Source organism: Scyliorhinus torazame, chromosome 1, assembly GCF_047496885.1.
Source record: "Scyliorhinus torazame isolate Kashiwa2021f chromosome 1, sScyTor2.1, whole genome shotgun sequence".
Taxonomy (NCBI): Eukaryota; Metazoa; Chordata; class Chondrichthyes; order Carcharhiniformes; family Scyliorhinidae; genus Scyliorhinus; species Scyliorhinus torazame.
This window is the reverse complement of record NC_092707.1, coordinates 185,894,524-185,909,986: the sequence shown is the minus strand read 5'-3', so window position 1 is coordinate 185,909,986 and position 15,463 is coordinate 185,894,524. Positions and strand designations below refer to the sequence as shown.

Genomic DNA, 15,463 nt, shown 5'->3' with positions numbered 1-15,463 from the left:
ATTTTCCACTTTGGTTAATTCCTTCTTTTATCCTTTCAACAGATTTATGAAACTGGGGGCAATAATATGTTTGAGAATTAACTTAATTTATTCTTGCTTCACAACATTCATCATTTAACATTTCATATGGAATAGTACATACACATCTGGTATGACATCTGAAACCATCTGTGCAGGGAACTTCTCGGGGTGTAAATCACAAGCTTGGTTTCTCCAAACCTTTTTTGTCTTGTCGACAAAGCAAAGATCCTGCTGAGCAAAAAGCTGAATTTCTTTTTAGACCGTTTTCTACTCTCTGATGAACGTTGCATCTAACAGGTGTTTTGTGAGCCCCGTGGTCCGTAAGCAAAGAATTTGCGTGTGATTGTATGTAGTCCCCTATTAATGTGAGCTGTTCAATTTAAAAAAGAACCCAGTAGATATGCTAAACAAGATGAAGGTTCGTTTATGAAAAAACTGCCGCTGAAAGTCACTTAAGTGAAAATGACAATGGGCTGGATTCTCAGTTTGGGCGACGATATTCTCCTGCCTGATCTGAATTACTGCTGTTCGTGCAGGTGCTAGGAATGGCATTCAGAAACGATTCACTATCCCTGGCCATGTAGATTTGTGCATTCCATTCCAAATTCTGCTATTGGACTGCCATTTTGAGCAGGCGGCCCAATAGCAAGGGACGGGGCTGACCCCACTCCTGCCCCGGAAATTCAAATCCACAATATCATAATTGTATAAGTGTGATACCTTCAATCTCCCTCCATTTAAATAATATTCTGCTTTCCTATTCTTGCTGCCAAAGAGGACAAGTTCACATTTTCCCACACTATATTTCATCTTCCAGTACTTTGACTGTTCAACTAACCTATCTATATCCCTTTTCAGAATCTGTACATCCTCTTGGCAACTTACCGTTCTACCCCTCTTGGTGTCGTCAGCAAAGCTATCTACCATACATTTGGTCCCTTCAACCAAGCCTTTGGCCAGAATTTTATGCTCCTGCTCAGCCCCAGCAGGACCTCAGGTGGGTAGGGAGGAGGGGAGAGTAAAATTGCATGGATGGGATCCCACCCGCCCTGACCCAGATGCAATTTCACGGTGAAGTGAGCAGGGTCTCAGATGTGAAGCCCACCCATACCTTTAAGACTCTTAAATGAGCACCTAATGGCCATCTAAGGGCCTTTTTGCTCATTCAGCCTCACTTTTTAAATTGGCGGGCTCTGGTTGGAGCAGAGCGACAAATAGAAAAAGTTCACAATCGCAATCTCAGATGGGGCGGGGAGGGGGTAGTGGAGTGTGGTTTCTTCAGATTCGGGGCACCCTCCCATCAGGGACCTGGGAACTCTGGCTCTCCCTCACCACCTTCCCCCCCACCCCTCCCCCAGCCTAGCCCCCAACACCGAGATCACCTCCCCTCTTAAACCCGTAGGACATCGACTACTCTCCCGCCCACAGGATCCCTGGTACTTACTTGTGTGGCCCCGGGACTTAGGCGTAGACACGGCACTACAATACCTCTTCAGGCCACTGCAGCACCGTGCCTGGAGGGGCAAGAGAGGAGTCAGCTAATCCGATTAGCCAGCAGCTCTCCAAAGTGAGACCTCCATCCAAATGCAGACAAAAGTCTTGCCTATTGCCAATCAATGCTCAATTGAGTGTAAAACGGCAGGGGGCCTGACAGAGGCAAAGATGCATTCCCCACTGGCCCGTCATCGTGAAAGTCCAGGCCACTAATATAGATTGTAAATACTTGAGGCCCCAGCACTGATTGCTGTGGCACTCTACTAGTTGCAGCTTGCTGACTGAAAAAGAACCCATTTATCCCTACTTTCTGTTTCCTGCTGGATAACCAATCCTTTATCCGTGCTATTAGCTTACACCTCACACCACGTGGTCTTCTCTTGCATTGTAAACTTAGGTGTAGCACCTTATCAGGGGGCTTTTTGAAATATATCTACAAGTCTCCTTTGCCTTCCTTGCATGTTACTTCCTCAAAGAATTTTATTAAATTGGGTAAACATAATTTTCCATTCATAAAACCATGTTGACTCCGCCTGATCCCATTATGATTTTCTAAGTATCCTACTAGAAACTTCTTAATAATTGATTCCACTCTACAGGTGGAAGGGCCCGTAAAATTCCTTGAGTTACCTTCCCACCGTGCTCCTGCCCACCATGACCTCTCTGCAATTGTGCAAGGGCTAGGCCGACATCCACATTCTTGCCCTAATCGGGCCCTTAAGTGGCCAACTACTAATTTTCAGGCTGGAGGGAGTACTTCAGGGGCAAGCATGAAGCTTGGAAAGTGACCCTGCTCAGGTCTCAGGCGAGAAGGGGGTTGGTCGCCGCCATCATCAATCTCCTTTCAAATAAGGCCCCTGTCCCCATCACCCCTACAAGGTCTTGTCCTTGAAGGTGATTACTTCCCCTGGACTCTCCACCAACACCCCACCACCCCTTCCCTGCCCCGAGACCCCCACATTTACCTGGTCCTGGACTCCCAGGACTTAGAGTGAGGAATACTTGCATTCTGATTGGCTGCCTGCTCCAGGCAGGACCTCCTCCTGAGTGAGGGGCAGATGTCCCATCACCAGTCAACAAACATTTGTTGGAGCATTAAACGGCTGCGGGATAGCAAGTATTGGTGGGGGTGCATTCGCTACCAACTCTTTGAATGGTGTTATGGGTCAGGGTTTAGAGAATCCCAAAGTGTATCATGGAGTTCACCTGACCCACAACTTTTAATAGATTGTGGTTTGGGGAGCACACGGCCCACTCTACAGGTGTGGTATAGCAGAAATGAAAAGTATTTTTTAAAGCAAAACAATGTTTATTATTCTATGAACTCAAGTTAACCTTTTTGAAACAAACAGTGAATATCTTAGCAACCATTAATTCAAAGATAACCCCCAAAGAATACAACACTAAGTAATCATTTAAGCTGTCCTTTTAACATCCAAAAGACTTAACAACCTTTAAACAGAACACATCAGGGTTTACATTCAATACTGAAAATTTCTGAATTCACCAAATGATTAAGAGATAGTCCTTCATGGCAGAGAGATCAACAGTACAGCTGCTTTGTCTGACTTCAGCTGCAACACACTGAAAAACGAAATCAAAAAGACAGAGACACACCCAAGCTTTTGTCAAAGTGAAACTAAAAAGCAGAACCAGAGCTCAGCTCCACCCACACTCTGACATCACTGCAGTAACATGAGCAGCCAAACATTTCTTAAAGCGACATTCTCATGACAATGGCAAGAAGGGAATCTTAAAAGTCCTGTGCCCCATCCTGACCACCTTGGAGTCTGTATCATCTGAAGGGGCCATTAAAAACTATCCCAATGAGTTATATTCCCAATTACCCTTTTGCTTCCCAGTAAGTTTCTCTAGATATTCAAATAAGAGAAGATTTAACAAAGTGAGCGTTGGTCCTATAGAAAGGGCATCTGGGAATTGACAATGGAAAGTAGGAAAATGGTGGATGTGTTAAAGGTTAAACAGGTATTTTGCATTGGTTTACATTATAGAGGACACAAGTAGCATCCCAGAAATCGCTGTTAGTCAGGAAATGGGAGGGAGGAACTCAGGAAAATTACAATTGCCAGGTAAGAGCAAATTATTGGATCTGTGGGCTGACAAATACCTGGGTCCAGATGGACTTCACCCTAAGTTCTTGAAATAAGTGGAGAGTGGAATAGTGGATGCATTGGCTTTAATTTCCCAAATTCCCTAGATTTGGGCAAGGTTCCATTACATTGGAAGTTGGCAAAAGTAACTCCTTTATTCACAAAGGGAGAGAGACAGCAGTAGGAAACATCAGACCAGTTAGCCTATCATTTTTCACAGGGAAAAGGTTAGAAGCCATTATTAAAGATGCTATACCACAGGACTTTTAAAAAATCAAGGCAATTAGGCAGGGCCAACATGGGGCTGGATTCTCCAAAACTGTAGCTATGTCCGCATGCCGGCGTAACAACGCTGGCGTTTTACTCCAGACTTTCCTGAAAAAAATAGAGAACAATTCACTTAACTGCAGGGGACTAGCAGGGACCCGGGAAGCTTCACGCAGCTTTGGCTACGGCTACAGGCCCCCACACTTCCGGTTCCAAGTCTGTGCATGCGGACAGTGGTGGCCTCCAGTGGACGCGCCGAGTGCCATGGCGGACTTGGACCGCGGACCAACAGCAAGAAAGAAGGTCCCCCCAATCGGCCACTCGCCGCTTTATCTGACCCGCCCGATCGCTGCCCCAGCCACCCATAAGACTCCCCTGGTGATGGATACCCCCACCCCCCCGACCAGGGCAGCCACGGACTGAGTCCCGACTGGCCAGACGTGCTTAGAACCACGCCGTCGGGAAATCGGCTGGTGGGGATCGGAGTGTCTCTGGGAGGGCTTCTGGCAATGGCCCCCCTGCCGCGCGGTGTGATTCGCGGGTGAGCAATTCTCCTGGGACCGGAAAATCGCGGGAGTGGCGCCAGGCCAGATTCTCCCGTAAAAGTCGATTCTCTGCCCCTGCGCCAAACTCGATTTCGGCGCGAGACTGCGGAGAATCCAGCCCATGATTTCTGTGAATGTCAATGTCTAACAAATTTATTGGAGTTCTTTGAAAAGTGACATGTGCTGTGGATAAAGGAGGAACGGTCGATGTACTGGAATTGGATTCCAGAAGGCAATTGATAAGGTGCCACATTAAAGGTTATTGCAGAAAATAAAAGCTCATGTTGTAGGGGGTGAGAAATTGATATGGATTGAGGATTGACTAGCTAACAGAAAAGAGAGAGTTCACATAAATACGATTTTCAGGTTGACAGGATGTGAGGAGCGGGGTGCCACAGACATCAGGGCCGGGATTCTCCAGTATCCAGCGGGGCAGGCCGTACCGGCGCCAAAGAGTGGCATGACCCCCCCCGGCATTGGGCCGCCCGGAAGGTACGGAATCCTCCACATCTTCGGGGGCTAGGTGGCGCTGGAGTGGTTGGTGCCGCGCCAAATGGTGCCGAAGGGCCTCTGTCAGCCGGTGCGAGTTGGCGGATACGCAGGAGCGCCAGCGGGTTCCCAGAACCACTGGTGTGATTCCTGCGCATGCGCAGGTGGTTTCTTCTCTGCGCCGGCCACGGCGGAACTTTACACAGGCCGGCGCGGTGGGGAAAGAGTGCCCCCATGACACAGGCCCGCCCGCAGGCCGGTGGGCCCGATCGTGTGCCAGGCCACCGTGGGGATCCCCCCCTGGGGCCGGATCCCCCCGCGCCTCCCTGAGGACTCCGCAGGCCGCCCTCAGAGCCAGGTCCCGCCGGTACAGGCCTGGTCTAATCCACGCCGGCGGGACTGGCCGAAAACGGGCGGCTGCTCGGCCCATCGGGGAACGGCGAATCGCCGGGGGGGGCCACTGCCAACAGCTCCCGACCGGCGCGGCGCGATCCCAGCCCCCGCCAAAAAACCACTGCCAGAGAATTCGGCAGCCGGCGTCGGAGCGGCGGGGCGGGGTTCACGCCGCCTCCCAGCGATTCTCCAACCCGGCAGGGGGTCAGAGAATCCCACCCAAGTACTGGGACCTAAGCCTTTTACAATTTATATAAATGATTTAGAGGAAGAGACTGAAGGTATGTTTTTTAATTTGCTGATGATACAATGACAGGTTGGAAAGTAAATTGTGAAGAGAACATAAGGAGACTACAAAAAAACATAGAGAGTTTATGTAAGTGGACTAATATCTGGCAAATGGAGCATAATGTGGGGAAAATTTGAAATTCTCCATTTTGCTGGAAGAATACAAAAGCTCTAAATAGTGAGAGATTGCAGAACTCTGAGATTCAGAGGGATCTGGATGTCCTAGAACGTGAATCACAAAAGGCTAGTATACAGGTACAACAAGGAATTAGGAAAGCTAATAGAATATTATTGCTTTTTGTGAAGGGAATTGAATCCAAAAATATGGAGGTAATATTTCAGTTTTGCAGGTATTGGTGAGACCACTACTGGAGTATTGTGCACTGCATTGGTCTCCTTATTTAAGGATGTAAATGCATTAGAAGTAGTTCAAAGAGGGTTAGCCCTATTGCCTCACAGTGCCAGGGATCTGGGTTTGACTCCAGTCTTGGGTGACTGTGGAGTTTGAAAGTTCTTCCCGTGTGTGCATGGGATTTTTCCGGGTGCTCCGGTTTCCTCCCGCAGTCCAAAGATGTGCAGGTTATGTGAATTGGCCATGCTAAATTGCCCTTAGTGTCCAGGGATGTGCAAAAGGTTATGGGGATAGGGCGGGACAGTCAGGGAAGTGGACCAGGGTGGAGTGCTCTTTTGGAGGGTGGTTGCAGACTCAATGGGCTGAATGGCCTCCTTCTGCGCTGTAGGATTCTATGATTCTATGAAAGTTTATGAGACTAATAGCAGTAATGGGCAGTTTTCCGTATGAGGAAAGGTTCGGGAGGTTAGGTTTGTATCCACTCGCATTTAGAGGAGTAAGAGGTGACTTGATTGACACCTTTAAAATCCTGAGAAGTCTTGACAGGGTGGATGTGGAGAGGATGTTCCTCTTGTTGGATAACCTAGAACTGGGGATCACTGTCTAAAAATTAGGGGTCGCTCCTTTATGACAGAGATGAGGAAAAATGTTTTTCTCTCAGAGGGTTGTGAGTCTCTGGAACTCTCTTCCTGAAAAGACAGTGGAAACAGAGCCTTTGAATATTTTGCAGGCCGAGTTCGATAGATTCTTGATTAACAAGGAGGTGAAAGGTTAACAGGATAGACAGAAATATGGGGTTGAGGTTACATTCAGACCAGCCATGATCCTATTGAATGGCAGAGCAGGCTCAAGGGGTCGAGTGGCCTACTCCTGCACCTTATTTATATGCTCATACGTATGTTCACTTCCCACTGTTGCTCTTATTAGCCTTAGTTTTATTAGCTCTAATTATGTCACCTTTGCTCACGAGTCGCCAGGTATCTTTCGGATACCGCCACGTGGTTCAAGCTCTAGTTATGATCAATAAGACAGCACACCGCTTAGTAAGATTAAAATCAACGGTCATTTATTATGTACAGCAATAAATACTTACACAATAATCCTACTTTCTATATCACTACCTACCACTACTGGCCAATACTTAACTTTTGGGAATGGCCCACCAGGTCAGGGAAACGAATGGCTTATCAAATTGGGTCTGGCCTGCGGGATTCAAAAGGCTGATAGAGGTCGATGGCTAGGAGTCTCTATCGGGTAGCGATCGCTGGAGTCAAACTTACGGTTGCTGGTCGATGGTTCTTGCGAAGGTTGCGAGCAGGAGAAGAAGGGAGAGAAGGGTCGATCTGAACTTGGCCCCTATATTTATAGGTCCCAGGGGCTTGCCGCCTCTCGGGGCAGACCTTGACCCTGGTCCCAAGTGATTGGACTTGTTCCCAATCACTGGGTTCGATATGCTCCAATAATGGGGCGATTCCTTGATCGGGGGGTGGTCGTTCACCTTTCTTTGTCTCGGCCGATTAAACTGCAGATGTCTGGGTTGATGTGCTGCTAATGGTCACAGGTATTGATCTGGGCCGACTTCCCCAGAGCCGAATACGCTATTCTGTCTGCAGCTGTCCGTTTGTGCCCTGTTGGCTGCTTTTCCCATCAGCCTTTTCGGTTAGCCATTTTACATCGGGTTTTGGCCAAATTAATCGGGAATCAGCCATTTTAGGTCGCTACATTCCCTACTTGTGATCCTAACGCGAAGCGTGAAGGATCACCTAAATTCTGTCCTTTCCGTTCCCTGACCGGGGGGACACCTCCTACATGGCCACTACTCTGACCCTAGCTATGCACAAAATTTTTTACCTAAACAATTCTAAGGGCGCTTGTGTCAGGCAGGAGCATGCATCTACAAAATAAAAACTTGGAACCTCTAATTTTACCTAAATACACTATACTCATCAAACATTGCATTCTCCTATCTTTCTAAAACATACAACAACAATCATAACATTCAATATACTCTTTCCTGGCTTGGCAGTCAAGCTCAGGATCATATATTTTTTTGAATATGGAGGTTTTGTACATTTTTTTATTTACAGAAAAACGCAAGTGCATGTTCTTTATTATTGTATTATAGGTCGCGGTGGTCAGGGGTCTGGTCATAACCGAATATAGGGGATCAGATCCGATATACCGGGGTTCGAGCGCGGTACGCTCTCCTTCTCCATTTGCGGAGGCGCATAGTCTGCACTGCACAGCAGAGTATCGCCAATGCTAACAGTGCTTCAATTACGTAGGACAGGGAGTACCAGTTTATGAATCTGGCACACCAGGAAGATGCAGTGTCGCTGGTGACTGGGCTTTGGGTACTGTGGGGCAGTGAAACATTAACGGCAGGGGGGTTTGGAGTAATGGGGTCCGCGTTCCCGCGCAACCAAATGTTCGTAAAAAAGATGTTGAGCACAATGAAAGAAGTCCTCATGGCTGTCCTCTTTCTTTTTCTTTCTTTGTGTTCTCTGTTTTCTCCGGTCCTGGAGCTTCTGGTGTTCTGTAAAACAAGCATAGTATCTGTAACTACCCTGGTATAATATCCGGTATGTTAGTGTGTCTGTCCTTTTTTGGGGGCCAATTATACCCTTATAATTGGTCACTATGTGTGACTCCCTCATTTTTTTTTTCCAAAACAAATTTTAGGACACGGCACACTTCCCAGTGAGGGACCAGTGCTGATTTACCATCCCAATGTTCCAGGATGTAAATAGCATGAGGCAGCAACCTAAAGGTCGCCAAAAAAAATAAAACTTTTTGAAATGAAAATGTCAAATGAGGTGCGTATGGGCCGCGACGGGAAAGATTTGGATGGAGTCCCCGGGTAGGACGGCTACCAATGCCGTATCTCCCCTACCCGAGCGTGTTTGACCAACGGGGGGTCCCCAGGCAGGGCGGGTCTCACGCCGTTTCTCCACTGCCTGAGCAACCGACAAGAACGGGCAAAAATGTAGTCATCATGGCGAGGTTGCTGCTGTGATTCTACCCTCGAATCAGAACGGGCGTCTGATACCCGAACCAGTACCAGCTGAAAGCTAGTTCCTCTGAACGAGCGTGTGGTCTGCTGACCAGGTATCTGCAGATAAGCTAGTTCCGCTGAACAAGCATCTGGTCTGTTGACCAGGTATCTGTGGACAAATTGGTACCGCTGAACAAGCGTCTGGCCGCGGTGGGAGACTGTGGGCAAGAGCTCAGAAGTTTCAGGTGAATGGGTGTGTGACAGTGAGAAACATTCTCCTGTCGGACGAACAACACTTAAACAAACATACGAACAACATAAAACATCCTGCAGGTTCCATCAGGAAGGACAACACTTCTCCCAAGTGTCTCCTTTAAATCATCATCCTTTAAATTGCGAACAGGGTCTCAAAGGGGTTGGCGGATTGGGGGTCCGACTCGAGGTCGTCCCCTTCTCCCGGGTGCCAAACTTTGGAGTGAATTAATGTTGAGAGGGCTGCGTGGTGTGAGTTGGGGTTGCTTTCGTCGTTTCAGACGAGTCTGTAGGAGTTGTCGCGGTGCCATTGAGTTTCGTCGAGTTGTGTGGGGACAAAGTCGGGGTCGTCCGTGTGGTTCGGTGGTCGGTGGTGTGGTTTGTTTAGGAAAGTGATCATGAAGGGATCACTGGAGTCGAAATCGGAGTCGCTGGGTGTGGGTCCGGTTGTATGGGGATAGTAGGGAGGCGTGCTGTGGCTATCGTCAGAGTCACAGTCGCTGTCTCTGCTGCTGCAGTCTGTGGGCGTTCCAGGCCGGAGTGTAGATTTTGGGGGTGGAGTCGCGGGCGAGTCCGTGTCTGGGCTGGACGTGGTGGGGGTTGGTCTGGTGAAGTTGGCTGTGGGCGGGGTGTGGTCTGCTGCATCAAGTATGACGTGGTGGGCGTGGTTTGGCTGTGCTCCATAAGCCTTTAACTGGTTTATATGAAACCACGCAGTCTTACCATTTGGGTATTTGATTTTATATACCGATGGGCTTACTTTATCCGTAATGGAGTACGAACCTAAGTATTTTGGAGACAGAAATGTGCTGGGGTTATATACAGACAACATCACTTGTTGTCCTCTCTCATACTCCGTTGCATGTACTGCCTTATCAAAACAGACCTTGCTCTGTTTCCTTTTGGTGCCCAATTTAACAGCGGCTGCTAACTGAGCCGTTTTTACATTAGCAACTAATTGCTCCATGGCTTTCCCGTGAGTGAGGGCCGTTACTTCAGGGCTGGTCAGGTCTAAACCTAACAAGTATTCTGTCCCTTTCATGGGGCGTCCGGTCATGAGGGTGTGTGTGGTGTAACCTGTGGAGGTGGAAACAGTGTTACGCAAAAAAATCAGCGCAAAGGGGAGGACAGAATCCCAAGTGGTGTTGTTTTGCTGGACCATTTTTCGGAGGGTGGTTTTTTGGGTCCGATTCATGCGCTCCACTATACCACTCGACTGTGGGTGGTACGCAATGTGAAATTTTTGGGTTATGCCAAATATCGTGAGGACGTTCTGCATGACCCGTCCCGTAAAGTGAGAACCTTGGTCCGATACAATACTGCGGGGGAGTCCCCATCTTGTAAAGATGTGGTGGGTTAGGATTTTGGCTGTGGTTTTTGCGGTGTTGGTGCGGGCTGGAAATGCTTCCACCCACTTTGTAAAAGTGTCTATGGCCACCAGAACATATTTATAGCCATTCCTGCAAGGGGGCAATGGACCTATAAAATCGATCTGGAGGTTAGTCCAGGGGCCGCTAACGGGTCGGGTGTGGCTGAGTTGTGCCTTTTTGACATATCTATCTGGGTTGTTCTGTGCGCAGATGAGGCAATTCTCAATGTAATGGGATACATCTTCCTTGAGACTTGGCCACCAACAAAGCTGTTTGAGGTGGGCTGCGGTGGGATCGATTCCCTGGTGTCCATGACCATCGTGGAATAAACAGATTAATTGGTTCCTATCCTGCTCAGGAACTACATAACGGGTGTCCTTTAACACCACACCATCATGTATGGTCAGTGTATTTCTGTACCTCTCGTATGAGGCTGGAAATTTCCCTTTCACGATCTCAGTGAGAGCGCTATCCTGCTTCTGGGCCTCTACTAGATCTTCGATCCTAGTCTGCGAGACCTGAACTGCACTCACTGGCGCACTCACTGGGGCGCTTTCGGGGTGCTTCCAAAAGTACCCATGTCTGGATCCTGCCTTAGCCAGTGCGTCGGATTTTACATTTCCAGGGGGGGAGCAACGATGGAGGTTGTGGACTTTTATAACGCCAAAAGTCCTGTCCTTGGCTTTTTGGAAAATATGGCGGAGTAATGGGGCTGAGGGGAGGGGTTTCCCATCCGCGGAAACAAATCCTCTTGTTTCCCAGAGGGGCAGAAATTTGGTGAGGCTGTTGCACAAATATAGGCTGTCTGAATATATGTCTGCTGGGCTGGGGAAGGAATCTGGGTGCTCTACAATGTAGGCGATGGCCGCAAGCTCTGCTGCCTGCGCGCCTAAGTGTCCGGGTAATTTTAATGCGATTTCCTCGAGGGCGCGTCCCCGCGTGTCCTCCACATAAATCCCACAACCTGTTATGTGTTGCCCATCCAAGACTGTGGAAGATCCATCCACATAGATCCTAATGGGGTCACACGTGTCCGGGTGAGGGGGGCTCTGAGATGGAGTGGCTAGTTTTCTGGGGGGTGTTTTAGCTATAAAGAGGCCTGTATTATGGTGGGGCGAGATGATTTCACACTCATAGGGGGGTTTCGGGGTACTGTAAATTGTCCGCTAAGTATGTGTGAGTCTTTGTCCGTTTGACTGTGATGTCCCGTCCTTGTAAGAGAAGGGTCCACCGAGCAGCGCGTATCTGGCTGACGGTACCGTCTTTAAGTCGTCCGTCTAGTAAAAGTTGGGTGGGGGTGTGCTCGGTCAAAATGGTGATGGGGTTCAGTCCGGTAATGTATGAAAAGTACTGGACTGCCCAGAAAACTGTGAGCAGGTGCCTCTCACAGGCTGAGAATCCCTGCTCCACAGCATCTAAAATTCGGGAGGCATAAGCCACGGGTCTTAGCTGGTCATGCCGTTCCTGCACGGAGCACGGCTGAAAGGGTGCGGTCTGTGGTCGCTACCTCTATTGCGTAAGGGGAAAGCGGGTCTGGAACTTGTAGTGCGGGGGCGGCTATGAGCGCCTGTTTTAATGATTCTACAGCATCCGTATGCTGCGGAAGCCATTCCCAGGGGGCTCCTTTCTTTAGGAGGTCTGAGAGGGGCGCTGCCTTGCTGGCGAAACCGTCGCTGTGGTTTCGGCAGTAGCCAACCAGTCCTAAAAACGACCGGAGGGCTGAAAAGTTTTGGGGAAGGGGCAATTTAGCGATCGAGTCAATTCTTTTGTGCTCGATCTCGCGTTTGCCGTGTGTGATAATAGTACCCAAATATACCACTTTCTCTTCCAATATCTGGGCCTTTTTGGGGTTGACTTTACATCCAATGGAATGTAGTAATTCCAGGAGTTCGGACAGAAGCTCAATGTGCTCTTCCTTTGTGTCTGTCTGCAGTAGTAGATCATCTACATACTGTACCAGACATTCGGGGCGAGAAAATTTCGCTAGTCCATTTGCCAGCTGTCGGTGGAAAATGGAGGGGGAGTTGTGGAAGCCTTGTGGCAGGCATGTCCACGTGTACTGCTGCGCTCGGAAAGTGAAGGCAAATTTATACTGGCATGCCTTTGCCAATGGAATGGACCAGAATCCATTACTGACGTCCAAAACCGTGAAATATCGGGCATGGAGTCCCTGTTTGAGCATGGTCTCGGGACTTGTTGCTACGGTGGGGGCTGCTGCGGGGGTGACTTTATTGAGTTCCCGATGATCAATGGTCAAGCGCCATGATCCGTCGGGCTTTCTTACTGGCCAAATCGGGGCATTATTAGTTGAGGCTACCGATCTTAGGACGCCTTGCTCTAATAAGCTCTCTATAACCTTTAGGATTTCTCCCTCTGCTTCTAGGGGGAATCCGTACTGCTTTTGGGGCCTAGGGTCCGGTCCCATTATTTGTACGGAGCCAGTCATCCGTCCACAGTCGTGCTTGTGGGTCGCGAATGCTGCCCTGTTCTTTTGCAGGACTGCCCTAACCTGTCGGTCCGTGCTGAGTGTGGTGGGGTTGAACCAAAACTCGCCTACTGCGCTAATTTTGTTCGTGTAGTCCTCTATGGTGAGCGTTGTGGGGGCTCTAGTGGATTTTGCCATCTTCCAGACACACTGGTTGACTGGATCGAAAGATAGATGGTGGGAATTCATAAAGTCAATTCCCAAAATGTGTTCTGCTGTTTGGGGCAGGTCGACTAAAACTACGGGGTGTTTTGTGTTGATGGTTCCGATCTGGATGGGTACAGGGGCTGTGATGTGTCCCTGATGTGAGTGGCCTGTGAAGCCGCTGAGGGTGATAGTGGCTGTAGTGGGCCACGTGTCCTGACCAAGGGTGGAGGAATTTAAGGTGGTGCGGGACCCTCCTGTGTCCCAGAGAAGCTTGATCGGCTGACCCCGAATTTTCGCTGCGACTACGGGTCATCCTGACCTATCCCAAAGAGTATCACAGGGCCAACAGGGGGAGCCTGTACACCGTCAGTCTGTTCCGGTCAAGTCTGTCTGATCCGACTGGGCGCTAACGCTATGTATGGGCTCTGCCTTTTTCTTACTGAGAGTGCCTGTCTGTTGGGCTCGCTGTGGTTTTTTAGGGGCATTGCACTCTTGGGCAAAATATCCCAACTGTCCGCAGTTGTAGCATTCTTGCGGTTTTGCTGGGGGGCTGCTCTTTCCCTCGTTTACCCAGGCGGGGTTGTGAAGAGTGGTTCTTACTGCCTGCACATCTGCGGCGGCTTGTTTTTCCTCGGGGGTTCTAACGGCGCGTTTATTGTGAGCAGACTGTTCCCAAACGTGGGACAATCTTTTGACCACCCACTTCTCATTATGAGCCTCCTCCGAGGGGTCATAATTACTACAGGCATTCTGTCCTGCTTCTGTGGCATGGGACATAAGGGTGCGAGTCCATTTGGCCATATTGTCTGGGGACAAATGGGCACGGTCTACGTTTCCGAAAACGGTTTCAAAGTGAATCCACAAGCGTCCTGCGAACGCTGTGGGGTGTTCAGACTTCTTCTGTCTGCACTTATTTAGGCCATCTACGGGGTCACCCCGGTTATACCCGATCACATCCAGGATCGCGGTATGCATTTCTGCAGGGGTGCCTCCTCCTACGTTCTGTGGGTCAGGAAGGGCTGCTGCTACCGATGGGTCTAAGCTTAGGACCATGAGCTTTACCTGCTCTTTCTCATCCAGGCCGTACAAGGTCGCCTGGTGTTTGACGGTGGCAAAGAAATGGTGTGGGTCTGAAGCGGGGAGGAATGGTGTGATTTTCGCACACGCGTCCCGTAATTGGGTCACTGTGAGGGGGGTGGAATATAGGAATTCCGCCTCGTCTGCTGTGGCTGTGCGGTGGGTTGTTACAGGGTTCATGGGAGCCTGAACTACCTGCTGTGTGGAGGGTGGGGGTGCTTTCCTCCTTTGGGGCTTTCCCTGCGCACATGTTCCCTGAACATATCTCTGCGCTGTCTCCTGCAATTCTTCCCAATCGGGGCCGTCTTCCTGTTCTAAATTTTCCCCAAAGGTCTCTTGGAATCCCTTTTGGACAGAAAGCAGTGATTGCAGGTCTGCAATTTGCTTTCGGCACTTCGCATGGTCTATGGTACTCTGCCTTTGTTCCGTGGTTGCAGCGTGGAGCGCTCTCAAGGCTGCCTTGAGATCACTACATTGCTTCTGTAGCATCTCCACCTGCTTCTCTGTCTCTTTCTTCACCAGGACTGCACGCTGCGTGTCCTGATAAGCCTTCTCATACTGGGACTGGAAACTACTCAAATGCGCCAGGCAAGACTGGTGACCCCGTTTGGCGTCAGCCACCTCTTCGTCCTTTGCCGCTAATTTCCTTTTTAAGTCCAGGTTCTCTTTCTCAACCTCGCATACATCGACTTTACTCATCTGATGTATGCCCTCTACTTCTTTGTGGAGCGTCTTGACGACCTCCTCTGTGCCTCGCAATTGTGCCAGACAGGACACAATTGCCATCGGCTTGTGAGCTTTTGCTAAGTTCTTTTTGTGGATTTCACTCATGTTCTCCCACCAAGTATGCCCTATACTTCCGGGACCTGAGTCGTCATTATTACAGAAATCATTCCACATGGGCCATCCTTTGCCCTTGAGGTATTTCCGAATTTCCTCTTCCCAAGTGGGGCACTGTCCCACTCTACTGCTGCTGGTCGCTGCGACTGCAAATTCCTCGGGGTTCATGAGGCGTTGCATTGCCTGCATGGCCATCTCTCCTATCTGCTTGCTTCGGTTAAATTTGGAACAGGGGGCTAAGATGGTGTCGTAGATGCGGGTACGGCTTGCGCTAATTTCCGAAAATACAGACTTCCGACAGTTTTGACGCAACAAAAATCTATCAGTTTTACCTTAT

General features: G+C 49.3%; 1 protein-coding gene across 1 annotated transcript in view; it reads left to right on the top strand.

The window, feature by feature from the left end:
• csmd2 (CUB and Sushi multiple domains 2) overlaps window positions 1–15,463 on the top strand; it is a 995,459-nt gene that overhangs the window by 508,101 nt on the left and 471,895 nt on the right. The gene's annotated exons all lie outside the window — the stretch shown is intronic.